General features: G+C 39.6%; 1 long non-coding RNA gene across 2 annotated transcripts; it reads left to right on the forward strand.

Annotated features, from left to right (window-relative positions):
• The first annotated feature begins 449 nt into the window (after positions 1–449).
• Positions 450–27,325, forward strand: LOC142361342 (uncharacterized). Of its 2 annotated transcripts, none has more exons than XR_012763929.1 (4): positions 450–486; positions 2,531–2,634; positions 16,449–16,515; positions 27,248–27,325. It is a non-coding gene; the product is annotated as an uncharacterized LOC142361342 (long non-coding RNA). The 2 variants fall into 2 exon arrangements; XR_012763928.1 differs by having other exon boundaries at positions 16,449–16,522; positions 27,248–27,318.
• The last annotated feature ends 150 nt before the right edge of the window (positions 27,326–27,475 follow it).

The following is a 27,475-nucleotide window of genomic DNA, read 5'->3' on the forward strand; positions in this document are numbered from 1 at the left end:
TGCAATTAGCTTGGTATTGAGGACTATATTCATAGGCAGGTTATTCAGCATAAAAAGCACAAGAACCTAGGATATTCTTCTTTCAGAACAGAGGTTAACAAAAAACATTTTAAAAAAGGGTCTAAAGTTTGATGAAACTGAAAGGGATTAAACATGCAAGTGGACAGTGAAATCATTTATATTCTACTGAGAGATAATAAAAAACCAGCAGATGATAGGTATGAATTCTGTTCCTTGAAGGCAGAAGTTAATGGCTACCTTACAGAAATCAGGATAAATTCCCCATGGCAGACTTCCCAGTGATCTAATGTCATCACCAAACATCAGAACTTTTCAAACGACGTACAATGTCCAGTGTAAAACTAGTTACTTACTGGATTAATCATTAAGCTCTTTTTCTCTTCTCATGTTTGCAAAAACCAAAGGTTAGAGGAAATCTTCTGTCCTAACTTATCTGTTTCCGTTCATTTCTCATCACCTTTTAAGGTAAGCATCTGCAAACAGATCAGGAAATCTTACTAAAGCAAGATAAAGTTTTTCTGCAGTTCTGTATTATTATTAAGGGAAAAAATGCATGTATTATTATTAAGGGAAAAAATCCTCTCATAAAGGGGATACTGTTGTGGTATAAAAGGAATAATCAGGGAGAAAAAATTGCCATTAACTAGTCATCATAAGACCTCCCGATTTTTGTAAGATATATTACTCCTTTTTACAAATTCTTCCACGCACATCTCCTTTCCCAGAGTAAGAAGACTTTCTGGTACTGAAGCGAGGGGAGAAGAAAAAAAAGAGGAAAAAAAAAAAGGAGATCTGCAGGAGAGTGCTGAGATCGAGTGAAGTTCATCATCTACAGGAAGTTTAGAAGGTCAGAGTTTATAGGGACGAAGGGTCCCTCGCCTACAGAAAGCCCTGTTTCTAGAGAGGGAAATCAACTGACTGCTCCATTGGTTATCTAGGATGACAGATCAAATCTTCCTTCGTTTCCTTCCTCTTTCCGTTACACTTGGTGTACCTTCTGGTATATTGCTATTTTACGTAACAACACGTGTCCTACCTTACCGTAAACTTGCTAAGGAAGAGCCCAAGGAAAACATCTGACAAACCTGAAGACATAACATTTTTGGTACTTTTGGCGGGGAATCTATGGGGAAAACACTTTCAATCTGCACCTCCCACCTTTCACTTGAGTGGAAAGACTCAAGGAGAAAAAAGACTTCAAGACAGGCTTCTCCTTCTCTGGGGAGCAGGAATACTGCACGTGCAGTGAGTGCAGAGAGAATGCTTTATGTCACTGCAGTTATTAAGACCTTTGCAAACATTCTCATAACCACAGTCCTACCAGGATTTTCATTTTTTTTTTTTCTGTTGGGTTTTTGTTTTTTCCACCTCTTTCAGTTTGGCCTTTATCCTTCAGATAGAGTGGGCCATGGGTGCAGTAAAATAATTAGCTTGGTATTCACTGGATTTAAAGATACGCTATTAACAGATAATGGGGAGGAGGCTTGGACTAAATACCATACAGCAGGTACTGAAGAGGCATGTGTTGTTAGACACAAAGAAGGGGGGAGTCCTTTGGAAAGCACTGCATGCTAATAATTTCTCTTACAGTTAAGAAAATGGCGTGATCCTGCAAGTTAACCTCTGAACCTAACCTGCAATCATTTATTCCTCTAATTTTTTTGTCTGACCTTTCAGACATCATAAGAACAGTGATGACACATGCTGTCAGAGCTCGGAGCAAGGCATAGTCCCCAGGGTCACTACTATTCTATTCGCGTGCTCTTTAGTAAACTGGCCTCTCAGGGAAAAAGAAGAAAAATAATCTTAGAATGCCACAGTGGAAATTTGGTAACATTTTGTTTTCCAAGGTTTTGCATTAACTATCAAAGTCAAATGCAGCAAAGTTAGCAAGGAAACAAAATAAACTGTAAATTTGACCATTATTCCTAGTTTCTGTCTTATGACCAGGTCAGTCTTCAACTGTTACTTTTGCAGTAGATTTTTAAAACACCTCTTTCTATTAATGCTTCTGGTTTCCTTTAAGTAATCCAAGTTTGGTCTTCATTGCAGAAAACTACTTTTTCTTATGCAAGCCAACACAATCCTCCATTTTCCTCAAGTCTTTAAAGCTTTCCCCCCCTTCAAGTCAGCTAGAACTACCAGGTCTCTAGATCCAATTTCAGAAAATCGTGGGTTGAATGTTTTCTGAACAGGGACTTTAACAGGTTGAACACAGCTGAGGAAAGGAAGTTCTACAGACTAATATTTCAGCTAATGCCTTCTTCATAAGGCATTCAGCCAAAACATTCATCTACAGAATTTCCTTCCTAGTTATAGTGAGGTTTACCCTAGAGTGTTTGTAGTGATAGATATAGCTTTCAAGAGACCAGATCTCACTGACAGTCTCAAAGGTAGGCAACGAGAACTGCAAACAATATATAACCCGCACCATGAACATCTGTACCCAGTATCTTTGCAAGTTTTCATCATTTTGTCTGACTGCTCCTCCTTCTGAATAATTTTTCAGGAACCAGCCACCTTCCGCTGGGGAATTCCCCCTCTTCTGTTCCTTGTGAAGACCTCAGCTACAGATGGCAACAACAACATTTCAGTTCACCTGGGATTTTGATAGTGAGTGTTCACTGTTTTATCAAGCTTGAGCAAAACTTACTTAAGGCTTTATTTCATCATCTTTCAGTGTTTACCTTGGTAATAATGACCAAAGATTGTGTTTCAGCTCAGATTTATGATACAGAACAGTTTTCATGCTGAAAAAGAAGGCACTTGAGCCTTACCTTACCACATATGACTTAAGTGACATCTAAAAAGTATCTTCTGGTTTTGGATGAAGCATCTGAATTTTAACAGGTAAGGTCCAGTCTGAGTCTTGCACCAAGTTTACACTGAAGCAGTTCTACTGGTTTTGGTGTAATTATTCCATCTTTCAGTAAATATGAGATCAGTGTCAGAATATTGAGAAAATTCCTGTTCTTCAGGAATATGGGCAAATATCTAGATATTTTTTCTTTCATGTAATTAAAGTCCATGTTAACAAACTATTTCCTTATTTTAAAAGTTACCACACCTAGATTAGACCACAGACGGTGTCTCTGTCTTAAATATAGTATGTGTTTTGCAAGTAAAACATCTAATACTGTGGGCAAGGTAGGATTATGTTGGAGACACTGTTAATTTAAGCGTCAAATGCTTTTAAGAATTGAAAGTGTTCACTCATAACTGTTATGAATTCAACATATGTTATAAATTACATGCATATAATGTAAAAAGCAGATGAATTCTGTGTAATGTCTTTTTTCAATTAAGAGATTAACTGGCCAACATATTTAAAAAAACTCAAGGTAGGATAGGTGAGGCTGCTCTCTGGTTAAAAATAAAAAAAAAATGGTCTAAAGGAATCAGCCAGAGTTCCCTGGTAAAAGGCTGGACAGCAACCGGGTATTTTGTCTTAACACTTTTTACTATCCTGATATCTTAACACTGTTTACTATCCCATGTGGACTGTAAAGCATTCATAGCCTGTATAAAAGGGCAATGAATTTACAAGACCTCCATGCTGCGCCCATTTCTTACTGAAAAAACCAACTAGCTAAGAATATCAGCTGTACCAATATTAAATATTATTAGTTCCCAGGCTAAACAAACAAAACAACAGCAAAAACCCATGTGCACAAAAAAAAACCTCCACCAAAGATTATATCAGAGGACTCTTCAACTGATCCAAGCAGCTTCTCTGCAGCTACCAGGGTTTGGCAAAGACTGTTTAGCAATGACGTTTCCTGGCAAAAGAAAAACCGGGCAAGAACCACCGAACAGTGGTGAGTAGTAGTTTATGATTCAGACTCAGATAAATTGAATTACAAGGTTGGGAACAGCAAATAACAAGGAGCTGTAAACAAAGGTCACAAAAGTTGCGCATCAAGATATAAACAAAGGAACTGTAAAGGACTGCCATATATGCACTCTAAGCATACACTGAATGAGCACTAAGTCTCATAACAGTGCTTTCCAAGGTGTTAAAATAATAAACAAATTAAAATTTATAGACCTTTCAGCCAAAACCAGCAAGTAGGATAAAGACTCTTCATCTAGCGACCAGACAAAATCCAAGATATCTCCATTTTCATTCTCCAAACCCCCAAACATCAAAGTAGCTTGTTCATCTTTTTCTGGCTGTTTTCTAGTGTTCCTGGACTACTGTTTTCCCTCAGAATTTAAAGCATAAATAATTCACAAAAAAGACTGTTCCTTGTGTTATTGCTGACTTTATGGAAACCAGGAAATGCTGAGATATTCGCTCTATGCCTCGGTCTCTTAAGATGTGGAACTCCACAAGGCACCTAAAACTATTACCTTCTTCTGTGGTCTGAATCTCCCCACAAATGCACAGTTCAACAAACATACACAATGAAACATGTTCTGGGAGTTGAGATTCGGCTTTCAAGTCTTGCTAAATGCTTTATAAGCATTTGATCTTGAATAGAGCCAAGTGCCCTTTCCTAGTGAGGAGATCACAGCAAAAATAAGTCATCAGGAGAAAGGAAATGCCATCAAAACAACACTTGGTGCAATAAAGTTATTGATCACCTTACAATGTTTAAACGGAGAGAAAACAAACTGAACTTAACTTCTCTATAGGTCTAAAACAAGCAGCAAAACCTAACACCAAAGCCCAGGTCTTCCAATTCTCATTCCCCTATCCAAGTCACTAGGTCTCAGTTACCTTCATTTGATGCCTCAAGGAAAGGGCAAAGAATAGACTGCTTTTCAGTTTAATATACACTAGAAAAGAGCTGAAGTAAATGTCATCCTTAGCACAAACAGCATAACCAATTGACGAATGAACTGAGGTTTTTGGACCTACATTTAATTGAACAGACCAAAAATCTCTTTCAATGGGCTTTGAATTAAATCCTTAGGGAGAAATCCTGGTTCTGCTGGAGTGAGTAGGAGCTTTGAGTTCCTTTGGCAATGCAGTCAACAGTTAAGCAATGATGCAAACAGTTCAGAGTTTACTGCAGAAAATAATCAGGGCTTCTCACGTCCAAGTTCAGCTTTCACTTTTGAATTCTATTGAGGATAACAACAGTAGTCTGCCAATTTCAATCTGCAAAAGGCAACTGGAGCCAGCCAGCTTCCTCCTGTGCAATCTACTGGAGACAGCATCACAAACCTTCTGTGTCTCACTTCATGTACTCTGAAGTGGCAGACCACCACATCTGACCCACAAACACAGCACAGGAATCACTCCAGTCACATCGATGGAGGTGCGTAGACTGCCAAGAATCACAAAGACACCTTATAAACAGTGAGGAGCAAAAAACTCCATGCTTCATGTAAACAGGAGACACTATCCTGCTCCCAGGGAAGTCAATGATAAAATGCTCAATGACGTCAATGGGAGCACATTCAAGCCTCAATTTAGTTTAAATTTGAGGATAAGTGCTCAAGCAGTAGTTTTTGTCCTTCTCTTTACTGTCTCTATGCAAGTGAACAACTCCATCCTCACTAAATCATTCCTGTGTTCGTCAAATTCCTGCCTCTCCCTGCATGGTGGGATCCAAGCAGTCAAGCTGTTTATAGATACATACAGACTTGTGCATGATTCTAGTCTTCTATTGACTCTAGAGAAGAGTAAGACTTGCCAGGGGTGGTTTCAGACACTAGAGGATTCACTCATTTTCTTCATTCCCCTCGTATTTGCAAAAGCAGCGGTAACGTGTTCAAACTGTAAGCCCCCTGGTGCTGTGTCAAGAGATATAGTCAATAAATATTTGTGAGAACTCCTAAAAGCACTCCTTACAGTTTCAAGAACTTAATTAAAAGCCTTTCAAAGACACTAAGATGAATAGATACAGGAAGGGATCTTGTCAGATCTTCAAAAAGCATTAAAGGATGTGGATGCATAATCCCCCGTGGATTTCGGAAGTATTTCGGTACATAACCTCCTTGAGTAGAATTACAGAACTCTGTAAATCCTGCTAGCATGTATTTGCATCAATACATATTAATCGCACTGAAAATGTGGATTGAGGATCTTTGCCTCCACTGACTTTTACTGAAGCGTAGGTGGGCTCTAAACAGTTTATATTGGTGTTGCCTAATGGCCCAAAAGGGATGATTTGGAATGGATTGATGCTGCTGAGATAGTGAACTCTGACATCAGAGTTAAGCGTGACTGCACACCTTCAATGTCCAATTTCAGTTCAACAGTCACAGCTTCAAAAATTAATTTCCCAAATGCCTAAGTCCCACAGGCATTCACCTAGTGATTTCCAACCACTCAACAAGGTTCCACTGAGCATCTTATTTCCTCTGATTTACGAGTCTCTCCAATAGGCAAGACTTGAGGCAAAGCCTTAACATCTTGGAGAAAGTCAGAGGGAGATCATAAATATGCTAGTGGTTTTTTCAGTATGTGGCATTTGCTTCTTGTTGAGTGATTGAAAGTCTCAAGGACTACAGTAACTGGAAAATGAACAAAGGAAGCATACAGGGAACAAGGGAACTATGAGCATATTGACCAAATATCCCTTCTTCTTTCTCACACATATGCATGTTTGAGAATAATCAAAGAAAAAGATAGATTTCATGCTTTAAAGGGAATTGACTCTATCCATTTCTCTTTGTTGTACAGTCATCTTTCTGCTCAGGGTGACACGGCTCTTTCAGAAGTCGCTTATTGAAAATTTCAGTATTGTCTGAACTTAATATTGAGACCAAGTTGTCTAAAATATACGACTTCCTGAATAGCTGCACATAGTTCTTTGACAGGATTTTTGCCCCACATAGATGTTACAGGGGTGGGCTCTCCCTCCTCCTTCCTAAATATTTCCTTTATTACAATCTGAACTTCAGAGAAAGATCCAGAAGGGTAGCTGTGCATCAGTCAGGCCCCACGCTGGCTCTTCTCAGGGTTTGGGAGCAGGAACTCCAAAGCTACACTGCATAGCAAGTGGGGTCTGTCCTAATTACTAACAGGCTGACATAGCAGTCACCAAGCTATGTGGGGATCTGAAGATGATTAAGTCTCTTCTGACACCACTCCAAAAGACAGTTACTCAGCCTCCTCCAGCTTTCCCCTTTGTTTATAGGTGAAGAAAGGCCACAGCTAACATCACTGTTCCTGCAGTAAGGCAAAAAACTAGAGGAGAAAGTGACGGCTAACCACACAAGCTTCATGGTATGAACTTTGTTCATTAATATAAAGCATTCCTAAAGTACAATTAACAGCCGCTGCTCCTGAATCTGCCAACATTTGATGATTTATCATTTAGTTTACTTACCACCATTTTCAAAGCCTTATCTTCAAGAAAAGAGGGCAGATGAGCACATGGTCTGTTGTGTCAGTTCAGCACTTAGCTTGGGAGTCTTTTAACTTATCCGTTGTTAAAATAAAATGTGCCATGTAAAATAACATCAAATTCAGTTTACACTTTGGGTGAGCTGGTTCAGTTTGCCAAGGTTCCCTATACAGACAACACTGAAGAAGGAGAGCAAGCTGGAAGCCTTCAAGAGTTGCAGTCTTCTCAAATACTTTAGTACGGCTTTGCACATAGTTCAGTGAAGTGGACCTGTCTAATATGGGCAGATCATCAGTGAGATGTCTAGGAGAAGACACCTATTCAGCAGAGAAAACTAGCAAATTTGAGCACGGAGAAGGCTTCTGCACACTGATTAAATTCTCTACAATCACATCAAAGAACGCTCACAGGCAATACAAAGGAAGTCAATAGAAACTCCAGTAACTTGAACAGCAGGAGACCACAATATAATCTGTTGGCATTTATGGAAATTGCAACCTAAATAAAATACAGAAAATAGCACTTTCAAAAAAGATTTTTATTTATTTACTAATAAACCATACTTCCATAATCTAGACCATATACTGGCACAGGCAGAAACCTATCAATTTGCACCTTCTTTTTCAGGACAATTTATTGTGTCAAATTAGAAGAACATGAAATTAAGATCAGTATCTAGCAAGTAGAGCATTTTTTTAAAACAAATAAATACCAATAGATAAGTCTTAATAAATACAGTTAAGCAGAAGACAATGCAGAGAGGTTTGTCAGAGGTCCATAATGTTGTCAGTGAATTGCTGGTTCTCAAACTTAACTGAACATTTTCCAGCAATGTACTTAGCATGTGACCTTTCTGTGGCTCCACAATTTCCCCAACTGTTTTCATAGCTCATAAAACGTTTAGGAAGTGTTTATAAAAACTGCTTGAGGAAACCGTGCCACAAAGAACTTGAGCTTCACGACTCAGCAGTCCAGCTTTGATTTAGTTCTCTTCGATGGGATTTCATTTTGCAAATGCCCCACTAACATCTGCATTCAGGTTCTCTTGGGATAGCACTGAGACATAGTCCAGTTTTATGTATATTACTTGGCCAAGTTCCTCCAGCATGTGATGGTTGACTTGCCTCCCTCATGAAATCACACATGGAAGTGTTCCCCACACATACACTTACTGATGGCAACTTTCAGTGATCTGACTGAGTCGGGAAGAAATATTATGTCATAAACACCATTGCAACATCTGCGAAGGATCCTTTCGGAACCTGACACATAAACCGCCAAACCCAGAGAGCGCTCTCGCATCAGAAGTCCGTGACTGACGGTGCTTGACCCACTGCCCTGCAAGCTCACCTCAGCTTTTTAATGCATGCTCAAGCAGCCCATTTGGAAACACAGAGCCAGAGAAGTGTCACAGAAAAGCTCTCAGTATACAGCTCTCTGGAGAATGTTTGGAGAGTGCAACAATGAAACATGATCGTGCAAGAACAGAGAGGTTTAAAACCAACATTTTACTACGCTTAATTAACTAAAACCAACATTCACAGAGTTCTGGTGGAACTCTAGTCTTCAGCCACACACTCATGACTTCCTGAGTCTTGGGTATTAATTAGCAATTATCAGTAGCGTGTGAGTATGCTCAGGGTAAGAAGCCTTGCCCCCACAGAAATACCCTCCATTGATTTCCTACACTGTAGCTTTCAAGTTCAACATCACCAAAAAAATTCTACCAAATAATATAAGAATTTGTTCACTCATAACATATTTTACTTATAAATCAAGACAACAATTCTGCTGGTAAACAATAAATGCTCTAGTACACACATTTTAAATATAGCCATCCTGAACCTCTTGTAAGTATAAAGGGAACATCACCTTGCAAACTGATGGCCCTGTCCACTTGGCTAAATAGTCATGTAATATGCAATAAAGTGCCACCAACAAACACGGCAAAGATTTTATTCTATTTTACTGGTAGACATTCAATATCCTTCCTAACTGAGTAAGGGAAGCACTATCTGTAATAAAAATAAATTACAGCATCCACATAAAACTTTTAGCACATACTTTTGACAATAGAACTTTTCCAGTTCAAGGCTGTTTTATGACACTAAAAAAAAAAATTAAAAAATGTTATTCAACCCCAGGAATCACCTATGTGATATTTGAGTGTCTAGTCAAGTGTGCACATTCTCACCCCTGTTAATTAATTATCCACCCCTAAGCGGTAAATAAGAAGCAGTCATTACCCTTGAGGAAAAAGCATGACATACATATCAGGTGTTAGACATAAAAACCAGCTTCAACTGGTTATTTGGTTCTCATGCTTAGCTTGGGAACTAAAATGAAGTAGTCAGTGGAAAACAGCTACCCTGTTCCTTGCTCTGAGGACTGCAGGACTCCTCAGGGGTTTCCAGGCAAGATGATGGTACATCTTTATTTAGACTTCAAATTACCATTAAGCTCGAGCCATTTGGGTTTTTAGTCAATCTACACAGCTGCAGGAGGGACAGGGGAAAAGTGAGTGCCCCTTCTACACAGTCTTGACATCATTTCAGAGTAATGAGAACAAACCGTGATTGTGACATTAAGAAGAAATTGTAGCGTGCCCCTGTGAATCTTTTTTTAAAGACAGTTCCACTAATTTTTTCAGAAACCTGTTATTGGCTACCTTTTATCAACAAAGACATCTCTGTAGTGCATGCACACTACATTACATCACCCACTGTACTACATTTTTCTTCCCCACGGAAAAAAGAAAGCCTGCAATAATGCTCTCACACTCCCCTCCACCTTTACTGGATGACCCAATCCAAGTATTTCTTCTTGTCTTGATGGCTAAACAGAGACACAGAAGGCACAAGTACTCTAGATCTCAGAAATAAGGTCAAATGAAAGAAGTCTGAATTGTGGCAAAGTGTGACTTTTATTCCTTTTGATGGCTTATAACTTCTTTCTCTGAGCAATTAGAAACATACTGTGCTACAGGTGGTTACAGTCTATATATTTGGGTAGATCCCACAAATAACTTATTGAACTTCACAGCTAATGGCTTTTGTACTTGAAAGAGTGGCCAGCGCACCCTCCAACAGCTGCAATACTCAAGTTATTGATCCTAAGAATTAGTTTTTCTGTGTGCTTTGCTGCTGATACGGTTAATTATAAAAGCATAACTGAGAAGGCTTATTTTGCCAGCATGGAGGAAAACAAAAAACATCATTCTACAATGATGAAAGAAGGTTTCAGGACATTATCAGATCCCTACTTATGGAAACCACAGAGAGAATACAAGAGCTGACACATTAGTATGTAAAAATGTACATAGCTCGTGCTCTCCGTGCCTAAAATCCCTACTTCACAGCAATCCAGTCTCAAGAGCCTGATATCCTAACAGACAAAAAACAGGCAAGAATCACATCTGCCTTGTTCAATGGGATAGACAGCAAAGACCCAATATTTTCCAATAATTGAAAGCTTCAGATACAATTCCTCTGGACCAAAAGTCAACCTAGAAACTCTTAAAAAAAAAACAACAAAAAAACAAACCCAAACCCCAAAACACCCCCTCCACCAATGTCCCATAACTTTAAACAGGTACAGACAAAACCATCCAGCAGACTCCTGTGTTTATAGTAACAGTACAAAACAGCACAAGCAATGTTTCCCATTAAAAAGGACAGTCTCATTCAAGGTGCTTGCCCAGTGTGCCCATAATCCATTGCATAGTAGTTTCCTTTCCTCCCCTCCTGTTTCCAGAGGATACTATAGTCAAGATGTGCACATACTCATGTTCTGAAAGTCTGTGCTCACCATGCCTTGAGAATGAATGCATTTTTTGCTTTTTAGGTCATGTTAAGTAGATCATAGGTGAAAACAATGTAATACTAGCATTAAAAAAGACACTTACCAAAGTTGTTGGTAATTCCTCATTTCTTAATTAAGAAAACATCCATTGACACCACTACTCTTCTCTCCCTATTATCCACCTCTGTGCTTGGCAATCAGAGGTAGATTGAACATTATCAGTTCTATATCAGCATCACATCATTGGTTGTTCATTTTACAAAGGACTATAAAGCTATAACAATACAGAAATAAATACCACCTTCGAGGACCTTCCATTCAAACATATGTTTGCTTGCAGTAGTTTCTCTACATAGTTGAAATTTGCCTTTGTGCTTCACCAAAATACACAAGGCTTCATCAAATATAAGCCAACCTAAAACTGCTGGAAGAGAGAAGATACATGAAGTATACAATTCAAATTTACTGTGCGCAAGGAGGGTAGTTCCCTCTTTGCTGAGTTAAGCTGCAGTCCTTCAATTGTCATTGTCAAGCAGGAATTAAAGAGGCCGTCAGCAAGAAACATTGCTAGATCTGGAGAGTAATTCACAGGAGGAAATGCTCTGGGAAGGCTGTTTGATGTAAGACATGACATTTTATTGTCATAGTGAGATCTTCACACCGCTCAGAATGTTCCTCACCACACTAGGACAGATTGCTGATATTTGCTTTTTTTTGCTTGTATGAGAAACTCAGATCTATCTAAGAAGTCCCCCTTCAGTTAGTTTCATATTTGCTTTATTACTGTGCAGTTAATGTTGTAATACACTCACACATCTACAAAATTAATCCACTGTCATGCTGTATTTTCAGTAATGAGCTGTAGCTGAATAGTTTTCTTTTAGAAGTAAAACAGACGAAAGAATATTTATTTAAAGCAAATCCAGCATGTGGATTATAAGTAAAAACCTTCTAAATGGATCTTCTTCCAGGGGGTTAAAATAGTATCAGTAAACAAAGATGGCAGAATGAATACTTGGGCGGAACCAAGGCTGTCTAGGGTACCACTCACCAAAGAACATTTCTGCAGAGCCAGCAGGATGACCACAAACTCTGCTTACAGGAGCACATCCAGTCCTGTAGTTCTTCCACTCCACCCTCATGGAGGACCCGCATCGCCCCTTAACAACTCCTCCAGAGCACATACGGTTTCCTCCACCTAACTACGCTGGGAAGTAGAGTCATCCAAGTTATTTGCTTGTAACATGCCCAAATCCATGAGCCTATGGCCGTGATTGCAAGAAAGGTGTTTCGTATCTTAACAAGACCAAAACCAAAACACCTTTCTACCACCTGAGCTGACAAAAGGACTGATGTTTTGCCCTTGAGCAGAATTCAAAGAACTTTTTTTTTTTTAAAAAAATGTCATTTCTCAGCTGTTCTGCATTTCTGTCATTAACTCGGGAATTATCTTACAATTTTCTATCCCATAAAAGTATGACGTTTCAACTGATGTAGAACAGGGTTACGTCTTTAACTGGATGGCAGCCCACTACTTAAAAGGCACCTTGTTTGGTTGACACAGTTACGTTTCTGCCAGCCTTGGAGCACAGACAGCCTGGTCTCATGTGGTTTTACTTGCACGTTTGTTTCCCACTTTATTGCGGATTCCACACCTGAATACGTAATCTTCAATGGTGTTGTGCGTGCTTGGCCAGAACTAAAAAAATTTATGCTCCAGCTTTGCATTTCCCAATACATAGATGAAGATGAAGGATTTACACACACAGAGTACTTCTGACCTCCTGCTGCGAGTGGTATTTTCAGCAAGACGTCCTTTTTGGCAGGAGTGGGGGAGCAGGGAAAGAGGGAATTCCTACCTTTTGGCAATGAGTCTAGGACATCAATAATTTAAGGTAAGGTGATGATCAAATGACCAACAGAGATGTTCCATGTGTAAAGCTTGCGCAAGGCTAGATCATTTTATCTCAAACTCTTCTTGGTACAGCTTTCCCACTTTTCATTGTATAATAACACCCTGAAAGGAGAACGAATTTTTAAAAAATTACCATTTTTGTTTCCTAGGCTTAGAAAGTACCTATCTAGTGTTTGAGAAAAACAACCTGAAATGTCAGTGAAGCTAGATGTGCACTGGACACTATCAAATCTAATACAGTATCCAGCATCTCATTATCTCTTTTCACCAGAACATATTTGTGTCCAAATAATTATTGGCCTGACAGCTTTTTATTTATTTAAAAAGTATTTATAAGACAAGTCCAGTTCCTATTCATCCATACAATACTATCAAAACAGATTAAAGCTAACTTCAGTAAGTACTCAGTAAATACACTAACAAAAGCAAAATACCACTCATATCCTCTTTCTACATTCCTCCCAGCTAATAAAACATCTGATCTTTTGAATCATTGTATAATCAAAGAAACATCACTAAACCAATTTCAGTATTGTCAGCCCTGATTAATTATTTATCAGTTATTTCCTTTCTGACAGAGTATAGGCCAAGACAACACTCTACTTACACTTCTTTGTATCCCTACCACTCTATGCAGCAACTCTAAAAGCAAAACTTCACAGGATTTTATGAACCAACTGTATGTTACACAGAGAAACCTTAAGTCATCTTACATCCTGCCTGTAGAGGAGAAATGCTGAGTGATACTGGCTTACCATTACTGGAGTAAAGGTTGTTAACTCAAACCAAAAGCCAAAACATGCTAGGACAAGTTACAAGAGCTTTGAGAGAAGCTTCTCCCCAGTACAAGGAGGAGTTTTCTAATAAAATCCTCCTCTGTCCCAAATAACAGAACAGTGCTACATCCACAATGATTTAGAGCACAAGCTTCAATGTGAATATGGACAAGAAGTCCCAGTCCTGCAGTTACTAGTACGCCTGCAAAAACATGATCCCACTGAGCAAGCTTGTTCAGGTACAGCCAGAATTTTGAGTGGTACACAACAGCCAATGCTTTGAACACCTGATCTCAGCATATTTGTGCATTCCAAATGTAGCAAGTTATTGCTTCCTGGCTGATTGCTAATACATCTGTAGATCTGCATTACGCCTAGAGGCAGTTATAGGTCTCCAGCAGCATTTTAATAAGATCTTTTATACGTATTTTCTGAATTCTATTTAAAAATTTACCATGCAAGACAGTCCCAGGAAATTACAGAGGGGAAAAAAAATCTGAAACCAAACAAGCCAAAACAAAAAGCCACACAGGTGCACCCCAGCCTCCTGCTGGCAAGACAGCATTAAGGTTACATTAGACTAGATTACACTCAGGAAGGCTGAAACCTGCACCCAGGATAAAGTTGCACATTGATGATGATTTGGTGACCTTACTGAGTTTTCTGTAAGAATAGCAGCCCCTTCAAGAGTTAGAAGCCATGGAAAGCAAAGACAGTGAAGCAGTTGCATGTATTTCCACAACTAGAGTTTGGCTGCTGTTTAAAATAGCCCAGTTCATGATTTTCTAGAATCAGATATATGATATGGCATCACTACTGCTCCACTACTCCTGAATATTAGAGTCTTACTAGGTCAAAGATACCTGTAGATGACAGTCAAGAGACCCCCGTTTGCTAGGGAGAATTGTGCTTCTGCATTAACTTGTGCTCACAAAGCCTATGCTTTACTCACTCAAGCACTTAACGTATGTCATGAAAGGAAAAGAATAAATTATTACCATGGATTTATGTATTAAAGACTGATTATATTATGCCTTTATTTGAATGACTCAAACTGTACTACTAAAACTCTTAGACTGTACTACAAGAGATAAGAAACGCATTTATTTCTAAAGAAGTTACAGTCCACCAAAAGGTTGAAGACAAAAAGCTACGCAAAATAAAAATAGTGATGTCGCATTTGTCAGTGTTGATACTCTGGAACTGCTTATCGCCGTGTGACAACTGCCTTTGGAGTCAAAACCTGCCCATATTTCACATAAGCCAACAGGAGGTTTTAAGTTGGAGGAAAATGCAAACCAGACATTTCCAAGATATTCTGGAAGACCATGGATATATCTTCACTTCTATCTCCTCCCTGAGTTCACTTGCAACATGCCAAACACATGGCCACATCTGACATTTCACATGTGAAGCCTGTCTCCGCTGTTACAGCCTCACCTGCGAGGCAGTAGGTGAGCACCGACTGGATGTCCACAAACTGAATACAGCCTTCTCACCTAAAGACATGCCAATTCCCATGTGGATACAAGACTTGTCAGGGAAGCAGAGATGCAATACAGAACTGATGTCTGGGGCTTTTTGTTCCGGGTTCCTCCTCCCTACCCCAACAGTAACTTGGTGATTGGAGTAAGGAATTAATCTGGGGCTTTAGCACAAGGGTAACTATCTTGTTTATTGACTAAAGTGCAGGATGTTTTCTTCATGTACTCAGAGCCATTTGGTTGCAGTGACATGTATAGGAGTACACAGTAGTTCAGTAAACATGACTTGCCTGATGAGGAACAGTGCTCCCATTGAGGGAAGAGAGCAGTGTTTTTAGATATACAATTTATTTATTCGTTTTAGAGCTAGGACAATCTGTAAGCCACATACTCATACAGAAAATGGCATCTTTATTACTGGGGAGGGTCTTCAATTCCTTAAACTCTATTCAGAGTTCCTTCTAGTTAGAAGAAAAAAAAAGCAAGGAAAGACCCAACAGCACAGTTCCAAATTATTGAAGTGGGAGTTATGAACGTTAAGAAAAAGATTAAAATTCGTTCTAGGAATCTAACAATTCATCCAAGAAGACTGTAGCATTTTGAATTTGGCAAGGTTTACCAATTCCAGGAACTAATGATTTTAATAAACAAAACCCCCAAAACCTCAAAATGGTAATGAAATTATCATAATTTCCATAAGGAATTTTACCAACTCATTTCTTTCAGGATCATGTTGAGCATGCAACACTTCTGAATAGCTTCCAGTTATTGAGCACCAGCCTTGAAGACAAGCAATTTTTGGACCTTTCCTTTAAACATGGACTACAAAACAGAAAACCCAATTTGTGACTTCCATTCCTTTTCTACCCCGCTCACCTTTTGTCCAGTCCTCATCCTACCCGAGATGTTTTGTTATGCTGTTTTATTCATGAAAGAATCAAAGTAAAAGCTAAGTGGATAACTGGACAATTTACTGGGTAAGATCTTTAGTTTTAAGTTATGCAGTCCAGTTTCCTGCCCACCGAAGGGTCTGAAGCAAAGGGAACCTCGTGGTCTAACCCAAGTCCCATGGCAGGGATCTGCTGTGTCGCCAAAGCAAAGTATGTGATCCCACAGAATCTGAAACGTATCTTCTGCCTCTTTGCAGAGAAACAGAAGTTGACAGGAATGGAAATTAAACTACCTCCCTCCTCCAGAGGTGGTCATCTTCCCAGGTGAGAGGTATGCAAAGAAAAAAATGAAAGAGTTCACATTTCATGGCCTGCACCATAGCTGTGACTAGACAGACAATATCTCCCATTCCTCCTCCTCCTCCCCACCTTCCTGATTTAGATTTTTCCAAATATTCCTCTACTAAAATAGAGACCAGGGCGGAAGCATATTTAAGCAAAACATTATTTGTGAAAATGTGCTGAAATTGAAAATTGTGTGGTTTTGTATAGAGGAAGAGAATACTGTCACATAACCTAACGAAACATATGTTTTGCACTGATTCTCAAAAACCATAAATAAACACTAGGAAAATCATTATTGATTTTTTAAGAAATTGTTGGTGGGAATTGGAAAAGAAGAAACATGGCAAAAGAAAACAGACTGTGAGATTTGCAATTGCAAGCTAGCTGAGAATAGATACTTCTAAAAGCAAGCTTACATTTCATAAATATTTACAGTAGATGAAAAGCCTAAAGGCATTTAAGAAAAAAGCAGGAAGACAGCAGTTACGTCATTAAGGCCACCACGAAAATTTCTGGACTTGAATGAATTAGCAACCTCTGCATAGGCCCCTTTCAGTGATTTAATCCAAATTCAGGTTTGGTATTAACACAAATGAGTTCTACCACATGTCTAATCTATAAAAATACATATAAACCAACAAATTTAACACACAAATATTTCAATGCTTGGAATATTTTAAAAAGTTGATCATACTTTTTCAATGCTGTGAATAAAATTACCTTCCTGATGATCAGTAACTTGTCTTTAAAATGTATCCTGTTTCATAAGAATTCAGAAGCAGGAAAAGTTCCATGATGACCTATGTTACTGCTTTAAGTTGCACATTTTTAGCTCGGTGAAACTGCAGAATTAAATATGCTGTCCTAAGATACTACAAATATGAAACCATTAATTAATATTGTTTTTTTTTCACACTACCCACAGAATAGGTACACAGTCAATGAAAAAAATCTGCTGAGTAAGTCACAAAGGGACAGTGACACAATCACTTCTGATTGTCTATACACACCCTTCGATGCTCAACCAGCTTGCACTGTAATGAAATATTTGGTGATGATGTGAACAGGCTCATTAAATCATGTTTATTTTGCAGGTTATCCATATAAAATAAGACACCAATAATAAGGCACTGTAAGGTGATTGAATTCCTCATCTTTCACAACATTTAAGAAACTGCCCTATATTTAGCCCATTCAGCTGTATTTCATATAGACGCAGCACTGAGATCCATTTCCTTTCCTTTTAGTTCCTTTAAATCTTGCCACGAATCTTAGAAGTACAGGAGTCTTGGAGGTTTTCACAGTAACCCTCACGATTTTGCTAGAACTGGCAACCCACTCTCTAGCTCTGTTCTGCATGTTCATGTTTCTGTCCTATTATTCAGAAGCAAAGTTTTGTTTATTCTTATCGAAGATAATTTCCACTGTATGTGTTGAAACTCTGTTACTGGTTAGCCCAATGCTTGACTGTATAGTTCGGAAGAGGTAAACACATTTTTGGAGGAGTATTAAAGACTTCTAAGTTTACAGGAAAACAAAAATATGAATATGGTAAAAGAAACGCTTTCCAGAGAAAAACCACATATTTTTAAAAGTTTGTTTCCCTAGATCCTTTACGAAGCATTTTTAGACACAGTCACCAGAATTTGATTTTGCTTCTCCTTTTCTTAAGGAGTGTTGGGGTGAGAAGGCAGACATGCTGCCCGTAACACTAAGCTCTCTGTTGCATGACAAGCTACAGTAGAGATTTGTGATTGTATATGCAAACAGAGACTGTCTAACCACATCTCTCATCTTTGGGGTCTTCTACAGAGAGAAGGTGATGACAGCTCACACAAGTACATGCCATTTCACTATAGGCAAACCCCTTTGCAGCACACGCTTCTGCCATTCCAAAACCAGCAACAACAATAATGCTCAGCCCAACTGGAGTATTCCTAGGGAAAATAAGTAAATCAGCTCCTCCCTCCCCAAACAACCCAAAAACATGTCCAGGAAATACTTAGATCCTCCACCGCTGCAGCAGTATGGCTGTTGGTCATCATGATAGGTGGAGCTTATCCATCTTATCCTGAATTTACTCTCTGGCATGGGATTGTTGATCCCATGAGACTGGTTTTATGTTCAAAGCATTCTCAAAGCTTTGTTTCCTTTGTGGCACATTCTGTATCCATCAACATCAAGCCACAAGCTCCATTCTTTCCTTATTAATTATGCCTATGCTGCTCTGCTCTGGCTTTGTTCATTGCAGAGCTTTGATAAATGAGCTTTCTGCCCTCATCATTCTAAGGACACAGAGAGAAGTCTAATCGAGTTCCAAATTAAATGATGAAAATAAGGAAATAATTTGGTTTTCATATTAGTAATCAATGAAGTGTATAGGGCAGGGCAGAGGAAAAAAAAAAAAGAAAAGAAATTCCAGAACTAACCAGACTGGACCAGTAGCTCTGACTTCCTGCAGCCACTGGGTCAGCCAGCTCTGGGTAAGTTTCCAACTATAAAACAACTTTTCATTTGATTTTTGCACTAGCACAGCTTTCCAGTTTGAAAAATAGTAAAGCTCCTCTTATTTGGGTAACTTTTCTTGTAAGTGCACCTAGTTTCCTCTGTTTAATAACTGCACAAATGCTGCATTAGTGCTACAAGACCACTAGGAGATGTCCCAGCTTTGTGATCAAGTGACATGTTCACATTAAAAATTAACTTTCTGCTCAGTACTGTACTTCAGATACTATAGCTAGTCTACATCGGCTCACCTCTATGGACCACAGAAAAAAGCAGCCTACAGCTTAGTTTTGCACAAATGATGCAGTGCCCTCTCCCTCCGACCCCAATGAAAGAAAAGCACAAGCCCGTGGCTGCTCATTTATAAACTAACGACGAGGTCTTTGCAAGGGTGCCAGCACCTGCTTCTCATGGAAGAGGAAAACTGCCTGTTGTACTGGTACTAGCTAGTAAAGTTACTGTGGCCTGCACAGATTGATCAGAGGACAGAAAGCAACAATACCACAAACAAGTGATTTCAAATCGTTTTACATAACCAGCTAAGATTTCTGGCTTAAGCAGGTATAACATGATGGCAAAACATGTTTAAACATCAGCAGTCACCTGGCCACTCTTCATATCCCATCTTCTGTCAGAGAGGCTGCAGTTCCCACCAGAACTCCAGTCTCAAAGGCCAGTTGTAAGACAGCTTGCTTCAGGACAGTACAGAACAGCCTATTCCAGCTCTCTGCTCACCAGAAGTGGCATTTGTGAAGCAGTGGATTTCTGTGCTCTTCGCCTAGGGCATGCTCAGAGCAGGAAACTTCGTAAGATGCAACAGTCACATCCAGAGTGCAGCAGCCCAATACCACGGCTAAGGGAGCATGTTTCTTTCACTCATGATCTTAATTGCCTCTTTTTGTTCGTTTCCTATCAAACAAAACATCCTTCACTTTTTAATAATACTGTACGCTGAAACATATTTAATGGCACCTGGAGGGAGAACCAGCTGTATTTAAGATCACTTAATTTCTTTGCTCTCATGCAAACTTGCAAGTTTCAGGCATGGTATGAATAAGGAAACAAAACAGACTTGATTCAGAACCAGAATCTCAGTGTTCCTGTGAACAGGCTCCTTTGTCCTTCTCCTGTTTCTTTGTCTCTATCTGATTTTTCTGAAGCTTCCAGCAGCAGGATGACACAGGTTTTTTCTCCCTTGCTAACTGCAAGTCGCTGTTGTACTGGGCTAAACAAATGCATTTTTCCTCTGTATTCTAAGGTGCCAAACACTTCTATCTTCTGGCTTCAGACTTGGATATCCATTGCAAACAAGGCAGCAATATCTTAAAATTGACGTCTGAAGTAGATAATTTAGAAACAAACCTCACTGGTCAAATTCTACAATACAGTAAATATTGCACAATGTCCCAAAGCTAAATGGGCTCACCTGTAGCTGCACAGTGCTTGAAATATGATGCAATCTGTTTTGAAATAACTAAGAGGAAGATTCAGATTTCTGGGGCAACCAAAACTGCTACTTCTACATGTGTCACTCCTGCCTGACCAAGTCATACAGCCTCTTCTATTAATGCACGCTTTGGGCAGTGGGGCCACAAACAGGTCTCCTCCCTCTCCTATCACTCCTTCAACACAGCACCAGTGAAGAATTCAGATGGTAGGGGCTACAGCCATTCTCCGTCCCATCAGCACACGCATCAGTGTCCTCTGCATATGTGGACTTCTTTTCTGACCTTATACTTTGCGTGATTGACATTTTTCTCTTATTATCATAAAAAGCCCTTCTGACTCTACATTTTAGTGATTCAGACTAGCCATCGTTTCGGGATACTCTTGTTTCACATTCACTGGTCAGTTTTACTAACCCAACACTTATTTTCATGTCGGCGCCACTTGGCTGCTCTCAGAATTTCTCATCAGCCACCATGAATGGGATACCTGAACATCTGACTTTGTGGAGAATTAGTTAAGTTAGTTAAATATGCAAATGAAAAAAATAAAACAAAACAGGCAGTAACAGACCAAGCGGATAAGCACGGCATCAGCTCAGTAATTACCCAGTTGCATAACATATTACAGCCCATCTCGTCCCAGCAGTTTTCTTCACTAGCTTATTAGATGTGCCTACTAGATGCCTATACCAGCTGTGTATGTATTTGCACGTGCACAAAAAGCATCTTATTTTCTCGGTGCTAAGTTCTCTTGCTAGTAGGAAGAAAGCAGGGAAGCAAAGCTGGATAGCCCTACCAAGTCACTACCTGTGCTCATGTGAAGGTCTTTTAATTCTCTATTTTTAGAGACAGTAGATAACTTCAATTAAGTCTCATACTTCTTTTTAAAGGCAAATAAATATGTTGACTTTTCAAATGCTTATTTGGAGCTATAGCATTTCACCTGAGCTTTGACTTTCCCATATTGGAGAGAATTTAATGATTGAACAGTCCCTTACAGAAATCATATTCATATATCTGCAGGGTATAAAATCAGTTAACCAGTCAATACACTATTCCCAGAAACATGGGAAGCTACATGAAAAGTGAGGGTCAGCCTCAGGAACAGCCCTGGATTCACCTTATGCCTAAGAAAAGAGAGTGGAAAAGGTTGAAGGGACAGTTGTTTCAAAATAGAAATAGAGCTTGCAAAGTGTAGTGACTTGTGTAACGTGCCTTCTGTTTCACTGACATGCAAACCACGCACATCTGATATTCAGCTGTTAGGGATTTTTGGGTGGTTTTTTTTTCCCCCCACACAAGCTAGTGGGATTATATCAAACACTGTGTGGCTCACCACAGCAGAAAGGGAGGTGTGCCACGTGACTTTTATTTGACCAATGTGAATATATACACCACTAAAAGCTTGCTTAGGAAACATAGTCTCCTTGAAACAAAAGACATATTTTTAAAAGACAGCCCACAACAGAAGTCATGGAATCTTTGGCCTTTGCCTAAAATGGAACATTTTCTGGGAGAACCATCATGGTGTAACCATCCTCCAGACCGCCTTGTTGCTGGCCTTCAAGTAACAACATAAATGGGCTTCAGATACTCCACGTTTGGCAGCTGGAATAAGGTACCTTGAAACATCAAGGAAACTGAAGTCCAGATACAGTGACTAGCTATTAGGCAGTGGGCCAAATTGTGTTCATTTTACTCGCAGGAGTCATCCAGCTGAGGTCAGTGTGATGACTCACATGAGCAGAGTGCACAGGACTTGGCACAACATGTTGCAGAAGTGCAGATGTGGAAACTACTTTACAGCCAGAGACAAAAGACAAGATTCGCAAGGCAAGAAAGGATTTGAAGTGGTTTCTGCTGACCTGTTCATGCACTAAGACCCATCCAGACAATCACAACTCCCTAATGGCAGAGTTTATTGCTAGTATGTTATTTATGGTTTCAATAACCTCTATCTCAAGAAGAACTCACCAGTTCAACAGGGCCCACTGACATTTTTCTGAGCACCTACTGCAAGTTAGATCCAACTATTAGGCCTTTAATAGAGAATGTAATTAAAGATTCACAGTTCCCACAAGAGCACCTTAAGATATGAGCATTTCCCTACAGCCAGAGTGCAGGAAAATAATTTTCCCAAGATATGATCTCGTATCTCATTTTTTTCACTCAAGACTAACATTCCAACTATTACTGGTATATTCCTCCCATACTATAAATTAGATCTTAGCTTTTTTTTTTAGAACATTTATTTTAAGAAGTCATATTGTGGAAACATTGAGCACCTGTATTAATTTCCAGTACATTTTTTTCAAATTCATGAATCTGTTCACTCTGAGTAGATACTCTCAGATGGCTCAGCTTCTTCTGTAGTATGAAGGACCTGGAATATCTGTGTGTGAAAAAAACCTGAACTACTGCAATCTTACATGAATTTGCGTTCCATTTGGAATAACTCACCGACATCAGGTTGGACACTCCACCAGTTTTGACTTGTGGAGTATTTCTGTGTATTTTTCTCTCTCCAAGAACACATTTGACTCTCCCACAAAGAGACCGGAAGTTCCTTCCTACAACTTCAGATAGTTCACTAGATGCAAACGTCACCTGCACTATAGCTTGCTACATCTGCTACCCCCACGAGCATACAGTCCACTTAAGTGTTCTTTCCAGGTTCTTCCTTCAAAGGGAGGTTCCAAAACACAGAAAGGGAAAATGTTACAAGCTACTGCTGACTGTGGATTGCACTGTCAGTCCAGGAGAGAGAACAAAAGAGTGACAAAGAGGAGAGAAAGAGAGGAACATAATTTGGCACAGGTCCATTCCTGATTTCTACACTATTCAAACTCTGGATATACAATATGGAAGAAGAGCACGAGAGTAGATCTGGGGAGATCGAATAGGGCATTTTCGGTACGAGGAGAAAGCCTGTTAACTAAATGAGAAGACTTGGTTATAAATTAGATCAACCACATCTCTTTGACATATTCTGACTTGCCACAGAAGTGATATTTTATTCCATTAGGAGTTGCCATTAAATTTCATCCGTACAGACATAATATTGTCCTTGTTTTAGCAAGGGTGTAATAATCAGCACCAAGATAAATAAAACAAAAATATTTCGGTAAATGTGTTAGAATTTCCTTACAACTAGACCAACTCAGTGCTAGTGCTGGGCTTTCTTCACAGTATGCAGTTCTAGACCATTTTGGGAAAGAGACTGGTTGCATTGTTGACTTTGCACATGCATCCTTCAGTATGTTAGTTTGGCCATTAGTTCTTTGCAGGCATAGTAGCAACGTTACCTGGCTTATATCATTATGCACACCACAGTGACAATGTTGATATCTAAGGCACTGACACTTAAATGTTTCACTGTAAACCAGTAAACACTAGTTCAACTAAGCGGAAGCAATAATGTTTTCAGCAATCCAAGATACACATATGATATGAGTATGTGCTTTTTAGTATGTCTCCACTCTCATTTCCTCTTGCTCCCTGTTTCCCTTTTCAACTCTCTCTCAACGACTGCTTTCTCCCAGCTTCAGCAGGAAAAAAACTAAGTTCCCAGCCTTCCTGACTGACTCTTCAAACAAGCCAGTTCTTAGTCTGCCCCTTTACAAGGAGCATCCACGATCAGCTTACACACAACACTCATGCGTACATGTACACATATCATCATCTTGCTCTCTTGCTCTTTTGTCTCAGAAATTAGTGGCACTACAGGTGGACACAGACCTCTCCAGAGACTGCTGCTGGTATGTCAAACACAGCTCATCCTGCCTAGGCTCTCAGTGGACAATTTGTCACTGTATAAAGGTTGCTTGTCAGCTCCAGTGAAGTGGCCCAGAGTTTCCCATTAGCACCAAGCAGTACTGGGAATTCTTTCACATCTTATTCCACAATGGTGATGCCTTTCTGTCCCTAGCCCATTGAGGCTGCATTCATAGCTGGCACAGGCCACCCACTTCAACATACAGCAAGGGGCTACTTTGTGTGCTGATCAAAGTTAAAAGGAGACAAGTGTTCATGCACTAAGCGTGGCTAGAAGCATTCCTAATTCACCATTTTGGATGTGGATCACATGGCTCTCACCTCACCTCAGCTTAACAGTAGGTTCAGGTATATAAAATCGGAAGAAGAAAATGCTCATAGCATGTTCCTGAAAAGAGGACAATGAATAAAACACTCCCTGTCCACCAAAGAAATATCTGTTCATGTACACAGATTTCAAGTAGATATTAACAGAAATTAATTTTAAATAGCTATTTTAAGTAGCAGAGTACAGCCTCCCCCCTGCCCACAAAAGCAGAAATTCATCATCTCAGCCAAGAAATAGCTGGTAGAAATTACTTTAATTTGGCCACATTACAAGTATCTGAGAAAATTCTTTGTGTCTGTGCAGCATTATCAAGACTGAGCTATCATCCTTCCCCATTAATTTACATTACTTGGTATGGAAGTTGACTACTGCAAACTATTTGCAGAGTGTATTTGCGTTACCTGGGTAACTCTGAGCAAACCTAATAAGCCCACTTGCCCTTGAATTTAAAAGCGCTTATCAGATGCATGTTGAATAAGTATGCCAAGTTATTCAGAGCTTTGCATCAGTGGGTGCAGGCTTTTTACAGGGTAAGAGAATATAACACTAGCATCAGACATCTTGCTTGTTTGATGGTTCAGCTCTTTCTTTGTAACTGTAAAATAACTAAAGCTATCCTGCTAGATTTGTTACAGGCCTCCCACTTGCCATGTGAAGTCTGAGGAAGAGCCTTGAGCTGATCCCAAAGAGCACTCTCATAACCTAGCCCTAAGCAAAACTTACACTGATCTTTCACACTGCAATCAAACCTTGTTTAGTTTTGCAGTCTAAGTACAACAGTGTCTGCCTTCTGTCAGCTACAGAAAGCCATATGTGACATTGGGTGCTGGAAAGCAGACAAGTTTTGCATTTTCATAAGAAGTTACACCAAGCGCTTCAGGACATCACAACTAAAGAGACAGGTTTGCTTAGCGTTAATCAGGGACAGGGTTGCATTCAGTTACACCAGAAGTTTAGAGACTTGATCTAAGCCAGTCCCTACAACACTGTGTCTTAACTACTGACTCCTCCCCTGCAGTAACAGCACTTCTGTTCAAGACCTAAAGGCACAAAACCATATTTTAAATGTACACAAGAATCTACCAACAGTGACTTATGCTTTTACTATTCTGTTTTAGGCTTCTCCTAAATCTTTCCCTTTGTGCACCTATGAAAGGAGGAGACAGCAAATACTTCTGTTACAACTGCAACAGTATTAGCCATTCAATCACATCCACAGGGCTGGCAAACAGTTCATAAAGAAGTAAAGCATTTGGAAGGTCTGCAGGACCAAAGTCCTGCCAGTGACCATGCTAACATTTAACAGCATGAATGCTCTCACGTCAGCACTCTGATGATCCTACTTAGCGTTGCTGTTGCCTCTGGTTCTCCAGGAGAGTGCAGTTTTGGTAAGACACCTCGTTAGCTCTTGCAAGCTAGTTCAAAAGTAGTTTAGGGAGAGCATTTTCAACCAAGTTACGTGTGATCTGATCAGCTTTGCTTCTTCACATAATTAGCTGACGCAGACAACGCTCCCACCCCCATGCATCTTCAGCTACACTGTTTCCAATACCTGTGCAGCCATACTTGTAATGTCTTTTTTTCTGACCCAAAGCGTGACTGTGGTTGCTATTTTTTATTTGCATCTAAAAAGGCATCATTGCTTCTTCCACTAACTGCTCTACCAGCTTGGAAAGTTCTTTTTTCTTCCCCGCAGGCATCTCCATTCTCTAAGACAATTTACAAGAACAAACCCTTGTAAATGTTTGTTTGCTCATGTTTACTGTGCTGTTCTAATTATTGCATTCTCCCCAGTATTTCAGATACCCTGTATACCTTGCCTAACAGCTACATGCTGTTGCTGACATGAGCATAAATTAAGTCCTTCTTGGTGGGAAATTATGTTATTTAGAAATAGAAGGCAACAATAATAAATCCAAGGAATAAAATGCAAAAATTCTCCATGACCTTCCTGACAAACTGCTGTAATGGACTGAAAAGTGCAGATGTTTTTCCACTAAGTTTTTACAATGTTTATTTTGAATTATTCTTTTTTAAACTGTGTTGTTTTCCTGTTGTAATTTCTGTAAAGCAGATGTGACATCTTGGGCTTAAGGGCTTTAAACTGATTTTGATGGCTGTCTTAAATCTATTCATGCAGCACAGAACAGCCTCTTGCGGTGCAAAAAGATCCGCTGTGCAAAGAACAAAGAATCACCTGGAAGGAAAGGTCACTGTGTCAGTGACAGGACTGGCCCTTGAACTTAGGAAAGGGGTCCATCTACAGCCAAGTCCCACGTGGCTAATTCTCAGCAATTGGAAGAACACAATAGGCCATCTCACCTGGCCTCACAAATCTCTGTTTCCAGCAGCCTAAGGCCATCCTTGAAAGCATTTAAGAACTAATTCTTTCTCCTAAAATTAAAAAAAAAATCTGCAGAAATGTTATGAACTGGACCAGATAGATTAACCACTTATATATCCCGATTACAGTCAATGAAGAACTAAAGATTTTTCCCCTCAGAACAACAGGACAAGAAAAGCTATTGTCTGAATGTCCAGCTGGTGAGAACGATCAACAATCTTAAATGCCTTGTCTGACTGCCGGTTAAGCTGCAAATTGTTTCAGTGATGTGCTGAACTAACTCTTGTATTTTTTTCCATTCTGCATTTCCAGGTTTCGTTGATGTCTACAAAACAGGCATGTCACACACAACCAGGTGGATACTATGCAGTGCTATAAGAATAATAAAGCAGCTTATTTTTCTCCCTTCTTCATGGCCCTGCTCCCCTCCTCTTCCTCACGGCCCTCACAGACTCCCACCCTTCAGAGTAGCTCTCCCTGGAGAGGGAATTCTACTTGTGGCGGCTTTTCAAAACCTTTTGTGGTGAGGACAGGTGATAT

The sequence above is a fragment of the Opisthocomus hoazin genome, chromosome 5, assembly GCF_030867145.1.
Source record: "Opisthocomus hoazin isolate bOpiHoa1 chromosome 5, bOpiHoa1.hap1, whole genome shotgun sequence".
Lineage (NCBI taxonomy): Eukaryota > Metazoa > Chordata > Aves > Opisthocomiformes > Opisthocomidae > Opisthocomus > Opisthocomus hoazin.